The 26,159-nt window shown below is 37.6% G+C and overlaps 1 long non-coding RNA gene across 1 annotated transcript; it reads left to right on the top strand.

Moving 5' to 3' along the window:
- Positions 1 to 11,765: 11,765 nt before the first annotated feature.
- Positions 11,766 to 24,304, top strand: LOC129061060 (uncharacterized). Its single transcript, XR_010141213.1, has 4 exons — positions 11,766 to 12,265; positions 13,693 to 13,736; positions 19,950 to 19,988; positions 20,360 to 24,304. It is a non-coding gene; the product is annotated as an uncharacterized LOC129061060 (long non-coding RNA).
- Positions 24,305 to 26,159: the final 1,855 nt, after the last annotated feature.

Below are 26,159 nucleotides of genomic sequence, written 5' to 3'. Positions count from 1 at the left end.
CTTTTTATTTAAAATGTGTTACCTAAATTTGTAGATTCATTGGGATTTTGTAGACAGACAATCATGTCACTTGCACATAAAGGCAGTTGTATTTCTTCTTTTCCAATGTGTATGTCTTTATTTGGGAAATAGCGTTTGTTGCTCCATAAAGCATAAAAATCTTTTCAAGACCCTTCTCATAACAGCTATTCCTATTAGACAGATAATATTAGTGTTGCCCAGTTGATGGGAAAGAGCTTCAACCTTTTGTGTTGTTGTGGTTAACTACTTTATGAGAAAAAGCAATTTCTACGGGAAGCTTAAATTGAAGAACAAATGTCATTTACTTCTCTTTTCACACGTTTGTAAGGACAGATTTCTTGCTCTTTCAAAACAAAATCCCACCGTGAGTATTGGCCTGCCCTGTCCTCGCCTAGCTGCGGAATCTGAAGATTTTACTCAATCCCTGGATTAGTCCGTGATCAACGTGAGCCAGGCTCCATTCAAAACATTTAAAACAGTGTCTGGCAACTGGGATTAAGATTGCTTAGCTGTGCTAGGTGCCTGTTGTCCTTCTGTGAAACTTTCTCTGATCCTCCCATTCAGAAGGGTTAAGTTTTTTGTGAGTTCCCATAAAATATGTAACTCCTTGAGAACATTTTATCACATCCTTGCTCTGTCTATCTCTCTATCAACTGAGGTAGATACTTCTTCCCTAACTTTTTTGTTTTCACTTAGGCCTAAGAAGGAGTTCTGTAGCATTCCTGGTTTATTTTCAAACTTTTGCTGAGACAGGAGCCTGCTCCAAAACATATACTCCTTGGCAGAGCTCATATACTTCGGTGGGATTTTATTTTATTTCTTTCTTCGAATTGATGTGTATACAAACCTACTGGCTTATATCAGGAATGTCAGACAAAAATGATGTCCCTGAAACCAAAACTAGATTCCCCACCTATCTACCGTCTCCATCAAGGTCATGAGGCAATGCCTCCACCATGAGATTGTGTCTCTTGGAAAGATCCACTGCTCCACATCAGCTAAATAGACAGTATAATCTGGATAAGCTTACCTTCATTTTAGAAATTACTGTGTCTCAGTACTTGTATATTTTCTACTCCTCCATAGTTTGTCTTTGGTGTTGTATCCTCTCTCACAGATGAACAAGGGAAAGAATATCTCTGCCTATTTTTGAGATTGCTGAGGTTATGGAAGTTCATTCTGCACACTTTATTAAGAAAAAATGTATTTTTTCACTTGTAATTTTATTTATTTATTTTTATTTTAGGTTCAGGAGTACACATGTAGGTTAGTTATACAGGTAAATTGCATGTCACGGGATTTGGTGTACAGATTATTTTGTCACCCAGGTGATAAGCATAGTATCCAATAGTTAGTTTTTGATCCTCACCCTCTTCCCCCTCCACTCTCCAGTAGGCCCTGGTGTCTGTTGTTCCTTTCTTTGTGTTCATGTGTACTCAATGTTTAGCTCCCACTTGTAAGTGAGACATAGTATTTGGTTTTCTCTTCCTGCATTAGTTTGCTTAGATAACAGCCTCCAGCTCCAATTATGTTGTTGCAAAGGACATGATCTTGTACTTTTATGGCTGCATAGTATTCCGTGATGTATATGTATCATATTTTCAGAAAAAAATGTATTTAAAGCCACTGCTTAGCCTGAAACAAATTGTGGGGTCTCTTGAGTAATATGAGATGCCCACTAGCTAGATGAAAATATGATTTCCTTGTTCAAAAGAGTAGTATGTACCTTAATATCTACCCATCAGTAAGATAAGTACTTAAGCAAAGTGATGTATAAGACATGGTTTCAGGCCTCTTGAAGTGTATAGTCCAATTGAGAACACAAAATGCACAAATAGAATTCATCCAGGCTCTATGATAAAGTTAGTTGTGATTTAGGACCTCTTGATGTCTTCTTAATGTTAGCTTTTATTCTAGAATGTTTCCTCTGGGTAAATTTCTAAGATTTTTTTTCTTCAGTTTGCTTTCTGTATGTACCAAATTAGTCATTTTTTTAAAATGTGACATAGTCCCATCCGGTAAGCAAGCAGATGTTGAGCGATGGTACGATGACCCTGCCAATCAGGAACTCTGCATTGACTTCTCTGTCACTAGTTGTCAGTCTGCGAATCCTTTTAACTGACAAGTCAGGATAAAAAATGACTGCTGTGTGGAGTTTCCTATTGCTGTGTTACCACACATCATTTGCAAGTGGGTTAGCTACAGAAATGCCAGTTGCCTGCAAATCATTTTAGATTGCTGGGAGCTCTGGGCCAAACACTGTGAGTGTCACAGAATGGACTCTCCCTATTTTGATAGCCTTGCAGACTTCAAATTACATTCCACTTAATTCAAACATTTGCCAGGTGTAAGATTTTGTCCTGAGGACTATATAAATAAACCTTACTCTAAAGGTATATTCCGTTTTGAGAAGTAACAGAAAATATCACAATGAGCTCTATCACAAGGTATCATGTAGAAAGTGTCATCAAAGAGGTGCCAGCAAAAACCCATAGGGACCCAGAGGGAGAGAGATTTAATCTTGGACCTGGGGCTCATGAAGGAGGCACTGGAATTGGAGTGAATACTGTAGTGCGGGCAAGGTGGTCACAGGTATATTTTGTCAGGAGGGTTTTCCAAAATAGAGAAATAAAAGCACAGAAGTACAGAGAAAATAGAGAATAAAAGCACGTAAGTAGGAGAAAAGAGTTGCTGGGAGATGATGGGTAAGTAACTGGCTGGATTTAGGGGGCTACAGAAGGCCACTGAACATTAGAGCTAGTGCCTAGAAACAGGGGGTTTGGACATTGTGTGGCAAATAAAGTGTTCTTAAATAGGGGGTAAGTTCATAAGTTTGCTGTTTGAAGAAAGTAACTCAGGAATCAGTGGAGGGCATTAATTGGGTGGACAGAGAAAGACAGGCTTCCCTTGGGAGCTGTTGCCTATTCATGTTACGTAAAAGAGGCTTTCTCTAGAACAAGAGTATGAAAATAAAAAGGTGAAATGAGCATTTGAGGCTTTGGGGGTGACCAGAGCCCTCAGGTATCTTTTTTATGGGATGCTTCTAAAAGGGTAGTTGTAAGACATTAGATCATCATTGTCCAGTATAAATATAATTAAGGCCATAAATGTAAGCCATACATGTAATTTAAAAATTTTAATAGCCACAGTGAAAAGGAAAAAAGAATCATGTGCATTTAATTTTAATGATATATTTTTAACTCAAATATTAAAATATTTCAACAAGTATCCACTTAATTATTAATAATTAATGTCAACATTGATATTAATATTCATTTTAATAATTAAAAGAATTAATATTATAATTCATAACAACTAATTTTTAATGATATTTGTCTTTTTTTCTCACCAAGTCTTTGGAGGTAGTGTACACACTACCCTATTGGCTACCCTATTGGACTACATAGGCTTATACACTTTTACTCATCTACTTAGTACTAATGTACTGTCTACTTAGATGAACTGTATTACTCTACTTATCTTATTGTATCATAAAAGTTTGTTTCAGTGTTTTGAGCTCCTAGAAGAAGAATGGCTTAGTTTTATGGTGGCCTGGAGTTCATAGCTCTAGGGCATGGCAAGAGGAAAGAAAAGGTGTATGCTTCTTAGCCCAACTCATTCTTCACATTGAGAGAACTGTGAATGGCCCTTCCTCATCCAGGGAAGCAAATGTGACGAAGAAAAGTAAAGGTGGGTATCTATCTAAAGGAAAAGAGGTCATTATATTAAAAAGACACTTGCACACATATACTTATTGCAGCACAATTCACAATTGCAAAGATATGAAATCAACCTAAGCGCCCACAAATTGATGAGTGGATAAAGAAAATGTAATATATATATATAAAACATGGAATACTAGTCAGCCTTAAAAAAGAGTAAAATAATGTCTTTTGCCGCAACTTGGAGAAAGCTGCGGGCTATTATTCTAAGTGAAGTAATTTAGGAACCAAACACCACATGTTCTCACTTATAAAGTGGGAGCTAAGCTGTGGGTACCAAAAAGTATGCAGAGTGAAATAATGGACATTGGAGACTCAGAAGGGGAGAGGGCAGAGGGGGATGAGGGATAAAAAGTCACCTATTGAGTATAATGTACACTATTCAAGTGATAGGTACAGGTAAAGCCCAGACTTCATCATTACACAGTTCACCCATGTAACCAAAAACCGCTTGTATCCCTAAAGCTATTGAAATAAACAAATTAATTAAATAAGAAAAAGTAAAGTAAATGGTGTTTCTTTCATCCCCATATTTATACAAGGTACTCACAGACAAGGAACTGATATGGAGAAAGTTGCGTGGATCCGCTAATGAGAGATTTATTAGAAATACCTGTTTTCACTGTTCTAAAAAAGCTTCATGTCTGAAATGTATTTCTCCATTGGAGTCTCTGCTTCCCTGTCTCTCAATTATTTTATACTTTAGTTATTTTAGACACATACCCTTGCCCAAAGGTAAATTTATAACCTAAGCTAAAACGTGTGTCAGATGATTTGAAATTGTGCTTGCACAGTGAAGGGAAGACCTTCAGCAAAATAGTCATTGAGGAAAAGAGGGTTGTGTTAATGAGAAAGAAGGCAGTAAACACTATTTGAACATCCTATAAAGTACATTATGAAGACACCAAAACACCAGAATGTGGCCCTGTATCTAGTACATGCTGGGTGTTTTTCCTATGCTATCTCATTTAATGATTATTCATGCGCAGATGAGACTCAGAAGAGTAAATAACTTGCTCAAGGTCACAGAACAAGGTGCAGGCTGAATTTGAACCTAGGTCTTTCTTAGTCTACCACCCACACTCTCATTGCCATACTACATTTTCCCCTTCCAGATGATCTAGAAAAACATGCATAAGAAAGTGAACCTAAACATACTTGGAGAGCGGCAGCATTAGTCATATTTTTGTATTCTGGATGCCTGATGCACAGCATGTTTTTAAGATATTGTGTTCGGGGTCCAAAAATATGAAAGGAAAAGGCATAGATTTTATTTAGAAATGAATAGGGAATGAGGGATGGTGATTTCAGGTTACGTGGAAGACAATGACAGAGACACTGGGAGCTGGGAGGTGTTTCTGTCACATCAAGAAGAGTCAGAAGTCTGTACACAGGAGAGGGAATTACATAGCTGCCAAAAAAAAAAAAAAAAAAAAAAGAAAAGAAATGGGAGTGGCAAGTTTCAGCAGTTTTTATTTTTATTTGGAAAACTTATGGCTCAATAAAATCTAATTTATCAATTTTCTCATGTTTACTATATTAATGCTATATTTCAGTCTGTATGTATGAATATTTCATGGAAACAGAGGCTCTGATACTTCAGAATTAAGAAACATAATTTGGAGATTTCCTAGGCAATAAGTGAAAATGAGAGGAATGCAATATAACAATAGAATGCAGCTTTTCATAGTTGGTGAAGAATAATAAACCACATAAAGATTTTTCTTCTGTAATAAAATATATTATGTCAACACATCTTTCACACAGATAAATGGGTAGACAGAAAAAAACGATGGATGTAGATAAAAAAACTCCATGAAAAGCAAAGAAAATTAGTTCCTCTCCAGGAAGTATAACTTATTGCACAAACAAAATGATGTGAAATGGCATCCCAAAATATTACCGGAAGTTTGAGATTAAATGGAAAGTAAACATTTAATTTGATTGTCATACATTATTATTGAAATCATTTTTGCATTAAAATATGTATGATTTAATGAGTTCTGATTATATTTACCAATGACTTCATTTACTCTTCAGATCATTTCAAGTTATAAAATTTTATTGTGGCTGTTTCCCCAAATTTAAACCAAGGTATCTTTAGATTTATAATATTTGGTAACTTTGATTCAAAATTTTAAATAACATAGAAGTTTAATTTATAAAACAATAGAAATGTGATAAAGATGACATGATATAATGTAGATGTAGCAGAAAAATTCCCCATGTGTTGCCCACCTACAACTCTGCTAAGTAAACTCTGTTAATATACTGGAAGGTAGCAGATATCCAAGAAGAAACGGTATTCCTGAGTTGGATGAAGAGTGAACACTGGAAAAGCAACTCTGAGTAGGAGTCATTTCAGTTCACTTTTATTTGTTTATCTTTCTAGTACAGTTCAGGAATACATAGTGTGACCTCCTGATGTTCTTCTGTTTGGAACAATTTATTCTAGAACAAATTTTGTACTCTAATATCTTAAAAACGGATAAATAAACAAAGTTGTATAAATATAGGCATAGAACATAAAAAGAGAGAGACATCCAGCAGGAATAAAGAAAGATGAGTCAGTTGTTATGAGCTTCAGGGAGTCTTCTAGAATTAAATCGGTTCTCCCTGAAGTATCAAGGGCAAGATAGTGACAACATAATTAGAGCTTAGCCTTAAGAATGGGCTCTAAATTTGGTGTTTGCCAGGAGACACCTTTCTCCTTTGGGCTGAATCTAATTTTCTTCTAGAAAAAAAGCCAGTTTAAGGCATTTTATGAAAAATCCACCCTCTTGATTTTCTCTTTCATTCTAGAGTGAAGAACTTGTGAATTCTGAGGAAAAAGAAAATCTAAAGTATGTGAGATAATTTCCCCCCAAAAATTGAGTGAAAATGTAAAATTTGAAAGATAATAGAATTTCTTTTGCTGATAATATTTCCTGTTTTTCTTTTACCTCTTCCTGCTTTTTTTCTCTTTCCATAAGATAAATGAAAAACCAAAACAACAAAAATACTTCATTTGCAGTATTGTAATGGTCTTAGTCTTTTATGTATACATATGTAACTAACCTGCACGTTGTGCACATGTACCCTAAAACTTAAAGTATAATAACAAAAATTATGGAATATTTGAAATTTATAGAAAAGTACAGAAAATAATATTATAATGAACTTGCAACTAGCTACCAAGTATTTTTCAAATATTCATATTCTGTCATATTTCCTTTTAATGAAATCATAAATTACTGAGAAGTTTAAGCCTCCTGGATACCCTTCTGTGATTCCAGCCCTGTTCTTCCCAAAGATAAAGTCAACTATCGGTGAATTTTATATTTAGGTTCCTATGGAGGAACTCTAAGAGCAAAATTACACATGCTGCCTTTGGGTGGACAAATTGGTAAACTTATGAGTAGAGCACATTGAGTTGGAGATATAGGTCCCCTTGTGCAGAAGGGGTTCTACTTCTGGACAGAAGCCCAAAGAAACTTGTTTATGTGTACAGGGAGACATATAGAGTTCATTGTAGCATTAAGGGTGTAAAGTGGAAGTAGAGAGAAAAGTTAAAAAAGTATAGAAATGTATCTTTAGGATAGATGTAAACATTTTGTCAGGCTGTACATTTTCTAGGCTTTATACCAGTTGGTTTGATGAGCAGTAATCATACCTTCCTACTCAAAGTGTGGTCCATGAAGTAGAGGAAGGACATTTCATGGGAGTGCGTATAAAGAATGCTGAATTTTAGGCCCCAATCCAGGTTTACTGGATTAGAATCTGCATTTTAACAAAATCAGCAGGTGATTAAGGTTTGGAAGCATAGATCTAGAGCAGCTACTCTCAACTTCTGTGTCTCAGCAGGGGGTGCATCATTCTGAGCTGTGAGATGAATCATAAATACATTATTACCATTAATAAATAAAGTACAAACTTTTTCAAATGATTTTAAAAATAGAACCAATTTGAACTACTTCACGCAGTACCATAACTCCAACTCATGTGCGTTTCTTGAGTGGGAGAATAAGAGTTGAGATGGGACTCTTGAGATTGGAATGTGTGCCTGCACATTGCAAACATGTGAGCTAGTGTGTTGGGAGATGCTGTGGAGAGAACCATGTGCTTTGTGGCTGTTGGAGGATAAGGTGGAAACTGTAATAGAATTACCATCCCATGGAACAGATAACCCAATACTCTTAGGGAGGACCATTCACTCATTGAACCTGTATACTTATCCCTGACACATGCCACCACCTCTGCTAGACCCCAGGGGACAGTGGTGAATGCCACAGATCCAGTCTTTTCCCAATGGAGCTTATGGTTGGTTGCTCAGGGGAGGCAGATATTCATTAAGTATTGCTGTTCAACAAATTTTATGAGAAGAGAGGCATGAGTCTTATGAAGACAGAAAGAGAGAGAGAAAGAGAGAGAGAGAGGTGATTGATAGGATGGATCAATGATGCAGAGATGGAGACAGAGAGAGTGACAACATACAGCAGGGGCACCTCTCAGAGTCTGCATGCCAGATGTCCAGATATTAGAAACACTTGAAAGGTTAGAGAGAATAGAAATGTATGATTTTAACAGAACATGTGGAATTCTTAGCAAATGTAGATGCAAAGAGAAACAAGGAAACAATATTATGGGGGTACTGGCTCTAAATAAAGTGACCAGACATTTTCAAATGTTATTATTTACTGTGTTCACGTATACATAAAAATCCAGAAAGGAAATCAGCTATTTTTGAACTGGCTTTTGGAAATCTTGATTTAAAAACTATTCAGATTTATTAAGATTTGGTTTCTGAGCTTTCAGGTTAAATCCTGTGCTTCTTTCCTGGTGCATGGAGTTGGAACCAACTTTCTTTTCAGTTACTTGGGATATTACCATAGTCATTTATTTGTAGAGAGGAGAACACTTTAGGTAGGGTTTTTGTTTTTTATTGCTTTTGTTTTTGTTTTGGTATTCTCTCTTACCTACTACTGTTATTGTCCCAGACTCCCACTGTGGTAGGAAAACATGGGATAAGTGGGCTGGTAAGGCTTCCCTGTCTGGTGATTTAGGTTTTTACGTTTTAATTAAAAATGCAATGGTGTCAGGAAACTATAATCTACATATATTACATATTACTATATATAATCTACTATATAACATATCATATATTACATAACATATATGTTCTATATAATATATGTAATATCTACGTATATATGGATACATATGTAAATATATATTTGTGTGTGTGTGTCGTGTGTGTGTGTTTGTTTTCTTCTGGCATAGTTCTTCCTTTTACTTAATGCTCCTTCTGCCATTCTAAGTTCATTAACTCCTTGGAGAAGGGATAAGAACCGAAAGAGAAAAATCAAACTCAAGTTTTTCTTCCGGGTTTTGAATTTTGAAAGTCCAGCTTAGCTTTCAGAGAGGAAAGGTGAAGAACATGATGTTTGGGAGGCTCTATTAAGGAGAACATACCAGGATTCTCTTGTGATCAGACAGAATAAGGGTCCTCTGATCTGCAGGACAGAGCACCAGCAGAGAAGTGAGAAGAGTCTTGGGTCCTTAACAAGGTGGGGGAATATTTCCTGTCCTTCCTATGAATCTCATCCTTGGGAGGTTAATATAAATCCCAGATATGTTTCAGGGTCCAAGAGCAGAGAAGACCTAGGCCTTGATTCTTGGGCAGAGTGTGGAGGTAGCAGAGCCCCAGAGAGCAAATGCCTCCATGATGGGTTTAGGAAGAGGGGCTTTAGTCTGATGGGGGAGTTTAGCTTCTCCAGTTTAGCACAGTACAAAATACCAGTTCCTGGTGGCCCAAAGTGGCACAGAAGTTAGATGGTGCTGCAGGTAGCTTAATTTCCATGGCACTATCTGGAATAAACCTGCAGAATGGGCCCATGAAACCAGAAGAGTACAGAAGTGCTGAGAATGAGCTGGACCCAAGCGCACCTGCCATCAGGAAGCATGGCTGACACCTGTCTGGTGGACTGATGGCCAGCCATCTGGTGGGGATACAATCTCTCATCTGTTGCCAGATGCATGATCTCCCAGGCCATATATCCAATACTGGCATTGTGTAAACCCTCTAGAATTTACATGTAATCTTAGGATGGGGAGATGACTAAAATTTAATTTTCACCACTCAGTAGAATGGGGACTCAGAGTAGAAATGGGGTTATTAAAAAAAGTTAAATTTCTTCACAATAAAATTTTGGCTTTAAGTTTGTACTCATCACAGTGTTTTTCTCTGTATTTGTGTTGGAATGGGGTTTGAGAAGAAATATATTTAGAAGGGAAAGGAGCTTTCTTTCCTCTTCTGTCCTTCTAACTTCAGGGCCTTGGGCTATTAACAATGGAAGAGTTACTGTTTCTTCAGAATCCTGCCATATTTCCCAAACCTGTCCATCAGTATCTTGTTTTCTCCATTGCTTGCCACTGGAATCAGAAACAATGAAGACAAAATTGAATCCAGATATAGGTCTGAGGATACCTTCATCCACAGATAACATCCACCTCACAGAATTCTACAGGTACCAGAGATCCTATCAGCTCCCAAACCCACTTATCTTCCTTTTTGAAGCCCAAGTTATTTTAGAGGTAAGGACACAAAATCTTTGTAGCTTAGTGAACAAATAGCAAACATGTACAGGGAGGAAAGAGATAGAGAAAATCTAGGCAAATATGAAAAGGATTTAAGAATTCAGTTGGAGGGAAGGGAGAACGTGGAAGTGAGATATTCTCGTTGAAAGTGTATACCAGCTTGATCACCAATAATTTCCCCTGTTAGGGAGAATGCATTTTTTTCATACGTTTGTCCAAAGCCAACTATATGCCTTATGGAGATTCTTTGTTATGAACATGGGAGCATTTGGGAGCAGCCTCTAATTCTCTGGGGAGCTGAGAATTATACTTGCCTTTTTAAAGCTTTTTTTCCTTTGCCAAGATAGATGCTGCCCCATGGAACCCTCTCGCTCTTCCTGCTCTGCTGTCGTGTTACCGACTGCTTAGCCATTCTTTGTCAGATAGTAGACAGAGGGCCTCAAATGGTCACCATTTCTCTACTCAGAGCCACAAAAGTAATTATTTTGATGATGGAGAGAAACATTCTGTCATTATCAGATCTTCACCCTCCCTGCTCCAAGATGCCACTATTTTTTACTGTTGAAAAAAGCCCTCTATGGGAAACTCTCTGTAACCCCTCTGAGGAAGTTTGCCACCTGCGTTCACCATGGGAACTGGCTACTACTCTCCCAGTGAATTTAATGGGGGATGTGATAAGCTGTGGCCACATTGTCATGGAGAAGACCCTAGGATAGTCTTCTACACTACTCACAATCACAGGGGAAATCACCCTTGGTTTGTGTCTAAGGTAAATGCTTGTCTAGAAACTAACACCACAGCACTACTCATAACAATTTAGAGTTGTCCATGGCAAATACCGGGGAGACTGCAGGGAAAGAGGGGAGGTGTGTATTCCGCCAGGTCTCTGGTTGCAGCTTTTGTTTATGTGAAGCCAGCTCAGCACTTAACTGTGCTGACTCCAGCTCCTGTGATTAGTTTCTGACTTTAGGGAGTAATAAAATAGATGAGGCAGGAGCAGAGAGCTTGTAGGGTGGGGGGTGGGGGGTTGGTGGGGGAGCGGGGGGCGGGGGGCAGGGGGTGGAGAGCAGACTATGGACTGAGAATAGGCGTCTCAGTCTCCAACTGTTTGCCTTTCTTCTCTGTTTCCTGCCCTTTAATCTGTAGTTAATGTCCATTAAATCTTTGCTGAATGAATGAATGTTTAGGGTGAAATGGTGGAAGAGTCTTCAATTACATTGATAGTTAAGTTATTCACAATAATGTACCTATAAGTATTTGGTCTATTGTTTTTTGTCATTTGCAGACCTGTGATTTTTATGACTGCATTGTCTAATTATTTTACTAATAACTCAGCCATTATGGTGAGACAAAAATCTTGTTCATAAAAATAACTGTGGGTCAAGCAATTCTGTAGTTGTGTTTTGCTATTTCAAAGAACAGAATTTCAAGCTCCATAAAGGGAATCTCTGTACATGGCAAGATTAACCAACTCTCCCCCTCCCCACCACTGCAGAGAGCATTTGGGGTCTGAGAGAACCCATTTGGTGTTTGCACCCCCAGTGATTGTTGGCTCAGGGAGAGCCATTATTCCTTTATATGACAGGGTAGTACTTCCAACTGAAGCAGGGCAGGAAGGAAGCAAAATTCTTGAGCACAATAAGGCCGCTGTCTTATTTCTCAGAGTAGGAGAAAGACCCTGTGATGGAAACTACTTTTCTCTTGTGAGATTGTACTCCCTTTCTTTAGGCGATTCTAAAGGAACACGGCTGCAGCCATCATTTGTCAAGAGCTTTTCCTGGCTTCTTCTACTCATGGCACACAGCTCGTGGCTTTCCCTCAGAACCAGTGGAAGCCTGGACAAAGGAAAACTTCCATTAACATCTTGCTGAAGTTTGAGGTGGCAGAGTTTGCAATATGCGCAAAGAGATGAGGACATCAATAGACTTCTTTCTCACATGGGAAAGGTAGGATTTTCCCGGAAGTAAGAGGAGAGCTGGAGAAAGATGGGCTCTCCAAGGAGAGAGAGGATCAAAGTGCTGCTTTGGGAAGGAAAGGGAAGGGTCTGGTTAGGGAAATTGGGTTAGGGAACAAGAAAATTCCCATGAAGAAAGTTTCCTCCGAAGTCCTGGATGGAGACGTTGTATTTTCTGATGTCTTGTGTGGTTAAGGGAACAAGTTAATTAAATAAAGTTACAACTCCTGGTCCTCTTTTCTACCCTTTTAGGATACTTACTTGACTTTTTTTTCTTTTCTTTATTTTAAACGGAGTCTCACTGTGTCACCCAGGCTGGAGTGCAGCGCGATCTTGGCTCATTGCAACCTCCACCTCCCGGATTCAACAGATTCTCCTGTCTCAGCCCCCAGAGTAGCTGGGGTTACAGGCACGAACCAACACGCCCGACTAAGTTTTGTGTTTTTCTTTTTGAGATGGAGTCTCGCTCTGTCGCCCAGGCTGGAGTGCAGTGGTGCGATCTTGGCTCACTGCAACCTCCGCCTCCCGGGTTCAAGTGATTCTCCTGCTTCAGTCTCCTGAGTAGCTGTGATTACAGGTGCGCGCCAACTCGCCCAGCTAATTTTTGTATTTTTAGTAGAGACGGGGTTTCACCATGTTGGCCAGGCTGGTCTCAAACTCCTGACCTCAGGTGATCCGTCTGCCTCAGCCTCCCAAAGTGCTGGTATTACAGGCTTGAGCCATGGCGCCTGGCCACTTACTTGGCATTTTTTAAAGGATTATTCAAGCCTCTGTTGGAGCTCAAAGTGTATTTAAGAGCAGAAGAGAAGCACGGTTTGGTTGAAAAGCGGAAAGCCCAGGTCTCTGGTCAGGTACCTCTGGCTGTCCCTCTCACCTCCTTGTGGGTTACCAGGCAGAGAATGCTGACCATCAAACACCCCCAGAGAGATGGTAAAGCTCCTTCCACAAATTTCCCTTCTCAAGACATTCTTCCCGTGCATTGATTCATCCTTCAGGATAGCAAGGGGGTTACTGTACAATCTAGTCCATAGAAACCCATTCTCTGTCCGCATCTCATGAACTTCTTTACCAAACACTAAAGGTGTTCTATGGGTCTGTGTGATTCTGGAAGTCAGAATTTTTATTGTTTGTTGTTTTAAATAAGTTGATACTTGAAGGAAACATTAGCCATCCTTTTCAATCTAAATTTTATCTTTATGTGACGCTCCTAAATGAGAATTTCAAATATCCCAAAGTAGAATATGAGAAAATAAAATTTAAAAAGTAAAAGATTACATTCGCAAGTGGTCAGAATTTCATTAGGCAAACTTCTGTTTACTTTATGCCTGTCTTCATTATGGATTAGAAATGTAGCCTTATTTTCAAGACTGTGTATTTAAACCAGTGCATTTCTTTTTTTTTTTTTTTTTTTTTTTTTAGAGATTAACAGTCTGCATCCAGTTGGCCTGTGTAGAGGAATTAAGGTGCGTGCAAAAGTAATTGTGGTTTTTTGTTTGTTTGTTTGTTTTTATTTTTTATTTATTACTATTATTATTATTATTATACTTTAGGTTTTATGGTACATTTTGCTACCTTTTTGTTTTCCTGGAAAGAAGCCACATCTGTGGCATGTATGATGTAATTATGTGTAGAACTGCTTGATATGGCAAATTTAATTGACAGGCCCTCATTGATTTGTTGTTCTGCATGTACAATGGAAACCTGAGATCAGTCTGTTGAGTCTAGTTCCTTCTTGCAAATATTTCTCTTTCTTAAACAATTGATATTCCCTTAGTAATTGTATTGTTAACTTGTTACTCTAGGTCTCTTTCTCAAGAATTTGAACCAGATTCATTTTTTACCTCTGCACATTTTTTAAAAAGTTGGTTTGTTCATTATAGTCCTTGCCTTAATGTACTAATTGTCTTTGGAGTTGCAACTTACCTGCACAATTTCTGCTTGGAAAATCGATTGTTAATCTTCTGGAATTTCACCTAATACATATGGTCATTTGGCTCATGGCAAGGAACCTTTTTATGGTACCGTTAAGTATGCTTTTAATCATATGGAAAATAGTCTAATATTGGCTAATGCATTCCACATTCTTAAGCTTCTTGCATTTAATTTAATCAATAATAAAGTAGAACAGTGGAGACATTAATGCTTTTTATTTCAATAAGTGGGTTGTCTCTCAAAATTAATCGGATAAAATATCGTTTGGCAGATTTAGTCAATCGGTGAAATACATGAGGTTTTCCATTTATTTTGAGCTCTTTCTTATCATATTAAAATGTTTAATAGTTCATTACAATTAATAGACAAGGAAGGAGCATTGAGGAACTTGAAGGGCACCATAAGCAGGTCACCTTATAAACGTGAGGAGAGAGGGCAATGTATAGAATTCACAACCTGCAGACCCATGTCTGAGCACTATAGTTTGATTTAGTATAGCTCCTTCAAATGCCTTTCAAGGCAAGAAGCTGGACAGGAGTCTAGAAATGTGTAGAACGTCACTTCCCTACTGTGGTCTAATTGTATCATTTTATAGTTAAGCAATATGGGAATTCCATGTGAGATGAGTTCAGATAGAGCTGCCAGTCCTTTATAAAGAATCCAAAACAGCAGTTTTTTTTTTTTTTTGGTTCTTAACTATGACTTGATTGCTTGAATGGTGAGATAGGAGTGTTAGAAGGTCATACACATTTTTCATATGAGTTATGTAATCTAGGGACAAAGAAAATCTGTATATTGGTAAATGCAGTTTACCATTAAATATTTAAGTAGTTTCTCCTGATTTTACTCATGTACTGGTGAAATCTTATTTGACAGGTTGGAAGGTCAGGGGGCAGGAGGCAGAACATTGGATGAAAAAAGTAAGATTATGTACATGAAAGTGATTTGTAAACCCTCAAGTGATGAGCAAATTATAGCTCCCAATATTATTTTATCTAATTTCTTCCCTCATAATCTGCATACATTTTTGGCTTGCTAAATCATCTTAAATTCAGAGGCAATATCTCAGTTGATTTTCAATGTAATTGAATTTTCATAAAGAGCAAGATGGCATAGTTACTTTGCATTTTAATAAAACGAAGGGCTCAAATCCAAAATGTATTGTATGCAAGAGAAGTACAATTTCTTCAGAAAGTTCATAACTATGATCAAAAATATAGTTTGAATAACTAAGTGTTTACAATATCATGGAAATTTTGCATTGTTTTTGAAAGTTTCAATTAGGAATCTGACTCTGGCCTTGCAAAAAATATGTCCCTTTCTGCTTAAGCAGTGTAACTGTTATATGCTGCCAAATAGAATAGTTAGTGTATTAGTCCATTCTCACACTGCTGTGAAGAACTACCTGAAACTGGGTAATTTACAAAGAAAAGAAGTTTAATTGATTCACAGTTCTGCATGGCTGAGGAAGTCTGAGGAAGCTTATAATCATGGCAGAAGGTGAAGGGGAAGCAAGGCACATCTTACATGGTTATAGGATTGAGAGAGAGAGACAGAGAAAGAGAGAGAGAGCGTGAGAGTGACAGCTAAGGAAGCAGGAAGTACCACACACTTTCAAACAACTAGATCTGGTGAGAACTCACTCACTATCACAGAACAGTAAGGGGGAGGTGCCCCCATGATCCAATCACCTCCCACCAGGCCCTTCACTAGAATTGTAATTGGGGATTACAATTCTAGATGAGATTTGGATGGGGACACAGAGCCAAACCATATCATCTAGTTTTGCAGAAAACAGTGTCAATTGACTTTTTTAAAAAAATTATTTGTATTATGGAAATTTCAAACTAATAAAAAAATGAATGTGAAACAGTACAATGATCCCACATATCCATCATCTAGATCCAGTGGTTTTTGAAATTTATGATATTAGAATTTTCAGAGTAAAGGGCTATAAATGTCAGCTCATTTTGTTATTGCCATGTATCAGGGTATATTAGCAGATATATAGAAAATACATATATATTTGTTTTCTTTTATATATATTTCTAATATATGTATGTATTTGTTTAGACACACATAGATGTAGGTACACATACACACATGCAAACATGTACACACTACAGAACAAATAAACAGAAAAGTGAAATTAAAGCCTAGCTGTTATGTATTCAGCCTACATCTTGGGATACCAGTCAGCTATTTTCGAATTCCAGTCCATGTGTTAGCTTCTGGCTTCTCATTTGATCCCATCCTAAATCTGCATTCTTTGTAGTGGCAGTTATAAAACATCCTTCCAACTTAACAAATTTACATCTGCTGATTCTATCTGAAATTAGCTTCTAAAGTTCTCTCTCCCCGTAAATTTACTGAAACAACAAACCTCATTACACTCTGCAATTGTGGTTAATTCACACCTATTACCATAGGTTTGTCCTCTAGCATAGACGACCATGAACAATGTATATTTCCCTTCACAAATCATAACCACTAGAACCCTTTAGGACATACACGTGTACGTCCTAGTTCCCATTGAAGGATATGCTTCAGGCTAATGCAGCCTATGGCAGATGAACCTACTTACCTAACACCACTCACACAAAAATTGGCAACCTCACTGAGGAAAAAAAATTAGCCTAGGCAATGGATAACTGAGACATGGCAAAAAACAACACACAATAAATAATATGAAACATAATAAATGTTGGATAAAACTCCCCTAAATGTAACCGACTTTTGGGATGTAGCAGGTGAATGTGGAAGAGGATTTCAAATTCCCACCACTACTCCATTAACCTCAACCTCAAACCTCCTGCTGATGGTTATTGTTATAAATACAGTCCATTTTTTATTTTCATGTAAATTACTGAGAGTTTTATAGCCTTTCTCTAGTCTCAACCAGGGGTGAATTTATTCCTTAGAAAACATTTGGCAATGTCCACAGCTCTTTTTGGTAGTCATAATTAAAGGGGTACTACTAGCATGTAATGGATAGAAAACAGAGACATTGCTCAACATTCTACAATGCAGGATAGCCATCCAAAGCAAATATTTATTAATCTGGCCCCAAATGCCAGTGATGCTGACGTTGAGAAATCCTGCTCTAGGCATCCTTTAAATGAGCAGTGGGACCACCATTGGAAGCCCATTCAAACCCTGTGAAAGGGGCCACAAGTACCAGGCACAGAATTTTTTGATAAGCTTTCTGCAGTGGACTCTGGAAAGAAAAAAGAGGAGAATATTGATTTTCTTCTGCTGCAAATAGACTCCGTACCATGAACATATGTTTTTCCCAAATGACAAATCATGGTTAAGCAGCGACTTCTTATCCATCTTTCTGATGACTCCTCATTTCCACTTGGCCCTGGGAATTGTCATCTCCTTGCTGCTGGGTTTTCTGGATGAGGTTTCTCGTGCAGGTGTTTTCTAAGAAACACCTGGAAGATTTGGCCCCATCAATTGTCCTTCCCCAACCTATTTGCTTCATCACTATCACTGCTGGTCAACATGAAACTTTCCTTTCAGCATTACAGTGAAAACAAACTTCACCTTGCTGTCTGCCCTGACATTGCCCCTGCTCTGATGTTGATCATGAAACTTACCCTGGCCACTTTGCTGAATTGCTCCTTTTAAAGATCCATGCAGACTTTGTGGTTATACCTCTACTTCCAGAGAATGGGTAATTGATACTAAGGTGTTCTTGTTGTAGATGCCAGCCCCAGGGGAGCTGGGAAATATCTCGTTATGGGATTACCCAGACCTCACCATAAGGGACTTTCCAGTGCTGTGATTTGCCCCTTGCTCAATACACAGTTTAGGACTCAGCCTCCCTCCTTAGGGCTTAGGTAGGAGGAGGTGTTTCAGTTTTATATGTATCTGCATTTCTGTGTTTTAATTTTCCTTTGTCTGTAGTGGAAGACATGATCACACACTAAACCAGTCTCAAGAGTTTTTTTTTTTTTTCATTTAAAAGAGCATTTCCCAGTGTATTCCATGTAATTGCAGCCCAGTGAGATCCTTGAAGGTGTTTTTGGGAAAAGGATTTTATAGTCAAATTCTTTTGGGTTCTTTATTGCCAAACTTCTCAAAAGCTCTAAGACGGTAATAAGTACTTAGAGAAGAAATGGAAAGTATAATGTCTCCCACATTTATCTGAATATAGATTTTTTTCCTATGGGATAATCTTAACTACTGCTTAATCACAATAATAAGTTGGAAAATTATATGGAAGACTTATATTTTAATTCTATAATTTATAAAGACAATTCAATTATTGTTTTCTTGTCTTCTATGGAGGGCAAGGCTAGATCAATAAGAAATATCCCAGGGTAATTTATATTTGCTCCCTCAGGGGTTTGAGAAATGCAAAGAATTGAATGAGAGTCCCTGGGGAAGTGAAATGTCTTAGGAATGTGAAATTAAGTATTTCTAGGAAGCACAGGTAAAGGATCATTTCCTAAAATAGCATTTTGCTAGCTTAAAAATCCACATAACCCTTTCTAAAACAGAATCTCAAAGTATTAGAAAATCCATAGAATACCTTTGAAAAATTACTTATAGAAAAGGAAACTGAAATTAACTGGGTATATTACTATAGGATTTGCAGAACCTGTAGACTTAGGGATGACATGTTAGTTGAAATTAGTCTATTTGTATTCTCTATAGTGTTCTCACTGCATACTGAGCCATGTGTAATGTTGTACCATAGCCCCAACTCATGAGACTTTTACTTTTATGTAATAATGAATTTTTAAAATGAAATGTAGAAATATTTATGCTCTGTATGGATCTAGATATGAGAGAGCCTACGTAAAAACTGTCTACGTGTATGTATCTTTATCTGCACAAAGATATTATATTTATGTGTGTGTCTACATTTATTACAATCCCTAAACATTGTGAAAACTTCTTTTGGGATTATCATTGTGCTAGAAACTGTGTGTATAGCTTTAATAGAGAAAATCTCAGTTATTCTGAAGCTTCCTTGGTCTCTAGGATGCAATTGAGAAATCTTGCTAATGATTGGGGAAGCAGAGCTACAGGTAAACAAATTGAAGAATGTGAAAACGACTTGCGAAGCTTTACAACTAAGTTCAAACTCATGTCATTTCTTTAGACTAACAGGAAATAGCTTAACAGGCATAGCCTTGAGGCATACTGCGACCTGTGCATTATTAATCAAGGGGGAAGGGGAGAAAGGTGAGACCCACTTGAGAAAGTCACTCCAGTTGTTGGATTGGTCACTAAAAGGTCTCTTACTGATGAAACAGGGCCTGGGATATTCAGGGTGTTCTAGCTACAATTAAGAAAATTATACCTTTTGATGTACCTGGAAGAGGCTTGGTTCCTGTCCATTATTATTAATTTTGATTGTTATCATAACAATTATAACAATCATTAATTACAATTCTTAATGAGACCCTCTATTGTCTCAGAAGTGTCCTAGTTTGGGTAACAAATAATATTCTCTCCTAATTAAAAAGGAAAGGACTTGGGGTTTGGGAGTAGCTCAACCCAAGTTTGAATTCCAGCCTTTATGTCTGTCAGGTAGGTGATCTAGTGCTAGTTACATAATCTCTTTGAGTTGCAGTTTTTTATAAGTAACATGAAGATAATAATTTATTCAAAAGTTGTTGAAAGTCTTATATGAATGTAAAATATGCAGCTAAGTACCTTGCATATGGTTGGCACTAAATAAGTCACTGCTACTTTTGTTATTCTGATTGGTATTTTTATCCAAAAAGGCTCAATTCCAAAGGAAGAGCAAGATAACAGAAATCTAGGTAAGTGTTGATTTTTTTTTTTTTTTTTTTAAGACAGGGCTTCGGTCTATCACCCAGGCTGGAGTGCAGTGGTGCTATCAAGGCTCACTGTAACCTCGATCTCCTGGGCTGAAGAAATCCTCCCACTTTAGCCTCCTGAGTAGCTAGAACCACATGTGACATCATACCTGGCCAACTAAAAAAAAGAAAAATCCACAAAACCTTTTTTTTGTCAAGATAGGGTCTCGCTATGTTGCCCAGGCTGGTCTTGAACTCCTGGGCTCATGTGATCCTTCCACTTCAGTGTCCCAAAGTGCTAGGATCACAAGTGTGAGCCACTGTGCCCAGCTGAGGTGACAATTGAAGTGAGGTTCTGATTATTCTAACTCCAGGGAACAAGATGGGAACAGGAACCAAGGACATGGAAGAGAGTGTGCAGCTCCACATGGAAGGGCCTGGCCAAATCTAAGGCAAGTGGTAAGAGACCCATAACAATGAGGTTATTCAAAGATATAGGCCATAGAGTGTACTGCAAAAATCTGTCAATAACCCAGTTCAACGGTCCAGGAAAGTATAGAGAAGTTGTGGAAGACAGTTGCCACTGTAGTGCTCAGGATACTGTGAGAGACAGCAGCTGGCACATGGGCACCATATTTATTGGAGCATTAAGAATTCCCATTTCCATCCCATGGTGTACTCAGTGTCTTCCAGCCTGAGTCCTTCCAGCACAGGATCTGAATGTTTTGTGTGCATACCCTTAGACCTTGTGGTTGAGTTAGGGAGGGAGGAGCTGACCTAACCAAAAGTGATTTCTTTTTTCTCTGGTTGCATAGTGTGCTTACATTTGGGAGAGCAAAAAAACATTTTCATAGCAGGAATGCTTCAGAACTTGACCAAATTATATGGTATCCAATGGCTTTTGGTAATGAAGTGTAACACTTTATACCAGTTATGTATGCAAGTAAATTCTGTTGAAATAACCCTGTTGTTTCAAGAAACAAAAATAGTCTAACCTTTTACAAAATGCAGTAGCATTTTATGGTAGTGTTATTTTTATAAAAGCACCTACAATTCTACCTACAGAATTCTACCTACAGAATTCTACCATCCCCTTCTCCTGTGTACCCAGTCTGTACAATCACAAGGTCCTTAATCCACTGACTTTGAGTTAATCAAAAGAAAGATTATTGGACTGGGCCTTCTCTAATCAGGCGAGCCCTTAAAAGAGGTAAAGAGATTCAAAGCGCAGGTGATTCTTCTGGCCTTGGAGGGGCCAACTTCAATGTTGTGGAGAGGGCCATGTGGCAGGAAATATTGGGTGGCCTTTAGTTGACAGCCAGCAGAAAACAGGAACCTCCATCCTATAATTGTAAGGAACCAAATTCTGGCAACAATCTGAATGTGTTTGGAAGCGAATCCTGAGCTCCAGATGAGAATGCAGCTCCAGTCAACACCTGGATTCCAGCCTTAAGACCCCAAGCAAAGAACCCTATCATGACTGCTCCAGTCATCTGAAACTGTGAGATAAGAAGTGGATATTGCTAAAATCTACTAAATTTGTGGGAATTTGTAATATAGAAATAGAAAACTAATATACAATTATTCAAGTTTTACTATGAGTTTTAAATCTAATGGTATTTGAATACAATTTGAAACCAAAGGTAAATTCTTTGCTTTGTATCAGCTTGGATTCAAGTAACTTTAATTGGGACTGAGAAGTTGAATGACAGCCTATTCCATAACTGATCAAACACTTTAATTTAAAATTAATTCTGAAACCAAATGAAGTCAGCTGCGTTAGGGTTATTTTTCACAATTTTCTGAATCACATAAAAAGTGACTTTAGAGAGTTTATTAAAGCTATTTTTCTTTAAAAGCTTTTGTTCCAAGTTTATGGAAGAAATTTCATAGACCATATGTTTTATGTTTGCTAAATATCAGATCATATTTCTGAGCTATGTAACCTTGCTAGATACTGAGCATTTCAGAACATTTTATGTATTAGATAAAGTCCTTTTGCAATGCCTTTTATTCATTAAATATGTATAAATCTGCATCCATGGAAGATTAAAAAACAAGAAGATGTACATCTCTTTTTGATGGGTGAATAGGACAGATCTACTTTGACCTAGATTATAGATATTTTCAAAGAAGCATTTAAGTTAGTAAAACTAATTAATGTGTGACCATGATGAATTCCTACCCTTCTGTTGACTTTATGTCTGAAGCTTTTTGTTTTGTCATATGCTGCCTGTTGTTAGGGCTTATTTATATTTCATGAGATACTGAGATTGTCATATTTTTCAATCTAAATGCCAGGTTTTATTTTACATAAAGTCTTTTCCAGAAGAAGACCATAATGTAAGATGAATTTGTACTAGGTTTACATCTTTTTGGATGACTCAGAAGGGAAATGTACCAGAGATGTAATAGAAGCCCTTCTAATCTAAACTAAGTTTACTGTGACTTTAATTTAAAAGTTTTATTTTTCTAAAGTATGTAGGAATAAGCCTAGGTTTGGGACTAGCAAGGTAGTGGCATGTCATCTGTTGGGAATGACATGTTGGATGGGCACCACTTTTGCTTTATTTTACTGCTATCTCGGCAGGAGATTGTGAGTCAGTTATTTTACCTTCATTGTGCCACATGCCTTTTTCTCCTTTTACAAATGTTCTTCTGCCAAAAGGCCCATACATTCTGCAGCCTTCAAAATGATTTTATACATTTTTTAACTTCAAAGTAAATGTTTGAAATAAGAGGAAAGGAAGAAAATTGCTTATGTAGTAAGGATAGGATTGTATATGACTGAGCTTGACAATATGGCACTTGATTAGCTCTGATATTTTCCTGCATTTGGGTGAAAAAGTGCAATGGTTTAGTTTGCTTTACTAATCTGTTTTAAGTCAAGAATACAATTGCATCTTTGAAAAAATGTTTTTCCCTTTGCTTCCATTGTCTTAGACTCTTAAGCAACACATGAAAGATTGATTTATTATTCTATAAGCAGCAAGGAACTTTAAAGGAAATTGATTAAGCATTTCTCCCCCTTCTCTGTCTGCTGGAGCCCCCTTTGCCACAAAAGCTCTCAGAAATGGAATATTATTGAGGCTGCCAGTGGGTTCCATTAGTTGCACTGCACCTTGAGGTTTACTAATGAAGCTAGGATGTGTTTTCTGTCATTAATGATGATTCAAAAGAATGCTTAATTATCTCTTTGCATTGATTGTGGTTGTCCTCTTTATGGGTTCAGCAGTGACTATGTTGCATAATATTTTTCTTTTGGAGTTTTTCTGCAATACTTGACATTTTGTTATTGATGGTCATTCTAATTTGGCAGAAAAATACTGAATCAGGCTTCCTGCTTATTATTTGGGGGAAGATTGTTTATAGATATTCACATGTAGTTAAAGTCACCCCTTTCCCAACATATTGTGGGTAAACACCCAGGATACTGCACAGGCTGCTAAGCTTCTCTTTTACAAGGAAAAACACAATCTTGGACTATATTTAAGTGCATCTAGCAATGGCAGTGTTCCTCCTTTTGTTTGGAATTGAGGCTACTTTTGTAAATATTTTGTATAATTACAAAAGCCTGATGTTTAGTCATGTGAATGCATTTTTAGAGCCATTAGAAGGTACTTCACTCCCTAAAAACACGTGAGTGTTTTTCCTCCTTTGTTTGTGGTTATTTTGTTTGTTTCTAACCCAGCTACATTTGGCAGAGACCTAAAATCTGTTCAACATCCACAGAGTCTGAGTCACTTCAGGCTTTGGCCAACATTCTAATGAAATGACTTTGGCAGAACATATGTTTCACTGAGCTCCTGTAGATACATTTCCCAGGAAATCATAACCTTTTCCACAATATAGTGAAAGGCATGAGGGCTACAGAATAGATATAGCAGGGCCAGAGAGCGTAGTTCAGCCACTCCTGGTTGTGTGACCCTTAGGATGCTTAAGCTTACTGAGCTTGGTGCCCTATCTGTAAATGTGAATCATATACCTCTCAAGCTTCTTATTAAATAAGGTTAACATAAGTAAAATGTATGGAATATGTATGTAGCATATGTTTTACATATCATTTATAACATATATACATAAGTAATATATGTAAAACATTGTTTATAATGCATGGTAGGCCTTCAAATGTATGTCGTCTTCAGGAGTAGGTTCTTCTTTTTATATTTTCCTATGTTTTCATAAAAACAATAACTAAAAGCATCATCTGTGACTTTACAGAAACTGTCAAATGCACAATGAATGGTGGGTTCTTACCTACTCTTGCTCTCTTGTTAGGATAACTATAAAAAATTATAATATTGTAATTTCTATAAGTAGTCAGAGCTTTATTACCACAATAGATTTATATACATATAGTATTACACTCCTTTAGGATGAATTTAATGCTGAAGATGTGTGGAACTGAAACATTTCATTGTTTAATCTCCTAGGAGAGAGATAATTATTTCCATTTGTTTATTTGTTTACTTTTTAAATAACAGAAGCAGGGCTAGCTTAATGATTATTCCTCTGAAAGTTCTGTGGACAGTCACTTAAAATATAAGCTGTGACCATAGAAGATGGGGACATCTGGAGAATAAATGCCAGTCCCAGCCAATTAAACACTGAATTCCCAAATAAGTTATAAGTTAAATTTTTATCACACACAGTTACGTTTCTTTTTGCATAGTAGTTAGAATTATTTAAGTGTTTATTCTTTTGTAATAAATACTCATGTGTTATACAATATAGCACTTCCTTCGAAAATAAATGGGAATAAAAGAATGATTTGAGGACATTATCACAAACAGATATATTTGAAGGAGGGAAGATGTTTGAAGAGGAGGAAGGAGGAATGAGTGAGGTACAAATAGATTTCTCTTTTGAAGCAGTGAACTCAAGATGGAGAGAGTGGGAGTAAGGCCTGAGGGGAGGGGCTTCACAAAGACTATTATTAAGGCAGTGGGTGGAAGTCATGTGCTCACTCCCATTACCCAGGCATGAGAGTTAGGATGCTCGCCCCCCTTTCCCACCCCGCTGGATTAGGCACTTCAATAATGTCTGCATTTGACAGAAGGCATTTGGAAAACATGTGGACTGAGCGGGAGGAATACTGGAATATAAAGAAGAATTTGTACCCTCTGACCGGGAAACTAGAAAGTGTCTTGAGGATAGCAACACGGGGAAGGTGGAGAGGCAGATGGTTTCAAGGGTCAATCAGCCAAGAGCTGCTGACTCCTGTCCTCACGATGACTTCAGAGTGCTCTGTGGTGATTATAAAGCAATGTGAAATGTTTAAATACTCTTTCCTTTGAGGGACATATTAATTTAATGGATCTAGGTGCAAACATCTTAAAATTTGGAAATATGGTTCTTTTAAGCTCCTTTGCGAGAGAAAAGGATAAAGTCTCAGTAAATCTGAAAAGGGAATCTCTATCATGCCAAACACAGAAGTAACATATGTTTGTTTGGACAGAGGAAGCCATGAGACATCTCATCATATTCACATTCAAGGCCCATCTGAAGCTAAACTGGTGACATTCAAGCAGTGTTCTCAGTGGAATGCTTTCTGTTAGCAGAAACTTAAAGCATTGTTTTTTATTATTTAAAGCTACCTGGAGAGATACACCGTGTATCACCCACCCACCTTCACCTGCTGTCTGATCTGCTGTGCCAATTACAGTGCTCTGCAAATTTAGGCACTCAATCAAGTAGCGGGCAGAATGCTGTATGAAGAGAAACATAGAAGCAGAGCAGTTAGCCAGACATAGCATTCCAAATCAACAGCATCATTTTTGGAATTAAAAGAGCAGTTTATATTTTCAGAAGTGAAAAGTACAAAAGACAAGAGACCCACTGCCTGGGCTATAGCAGTCAACACAAGACACATGGTGTGCACTCCTGTTTTCCACCTGCATGCCTCAGTGTTCACTACTTTATGGAGAAGGAGCCCAGATGACCTGTTTAACTTTCATGTCTGTTATTGCGGGAAGAGCTGGTGACATTTTTCTTTATAGACCCACCCTAGTCACTGGACGGTTGTTGGATTTTCACAGCTCTTTGTCCCACACAGGAGATAAAAGAGAGGTATTGAGCTTGAGCCTTGTTTCCAGAAGTTGGTGAGATACTAATGCCTGGCTCTGCCTATGGAGACTTTGTAGCTTCATTCTTCCGCCCTTGTGACGTTGGAGA

Source organism: Pongo abelii, chromosome 7 (genome assembly GCF_028885655.2).
Source record: "Pongo abelii isolate AG06213 chromosome 7, NHGRI_mPonAbe1-v2.0_pri, whole genome shotgun sequence".
NCBI classification, from domain to species: domain Eukaryota; kingdom Metazoa; phylum Chordata; class Mammalia; order Primates; family Hominidae; genus Pongo; species Pongo abelii.
This window is presented reverse-complemented; position numbering and strand designations above follow the sequence as displayed.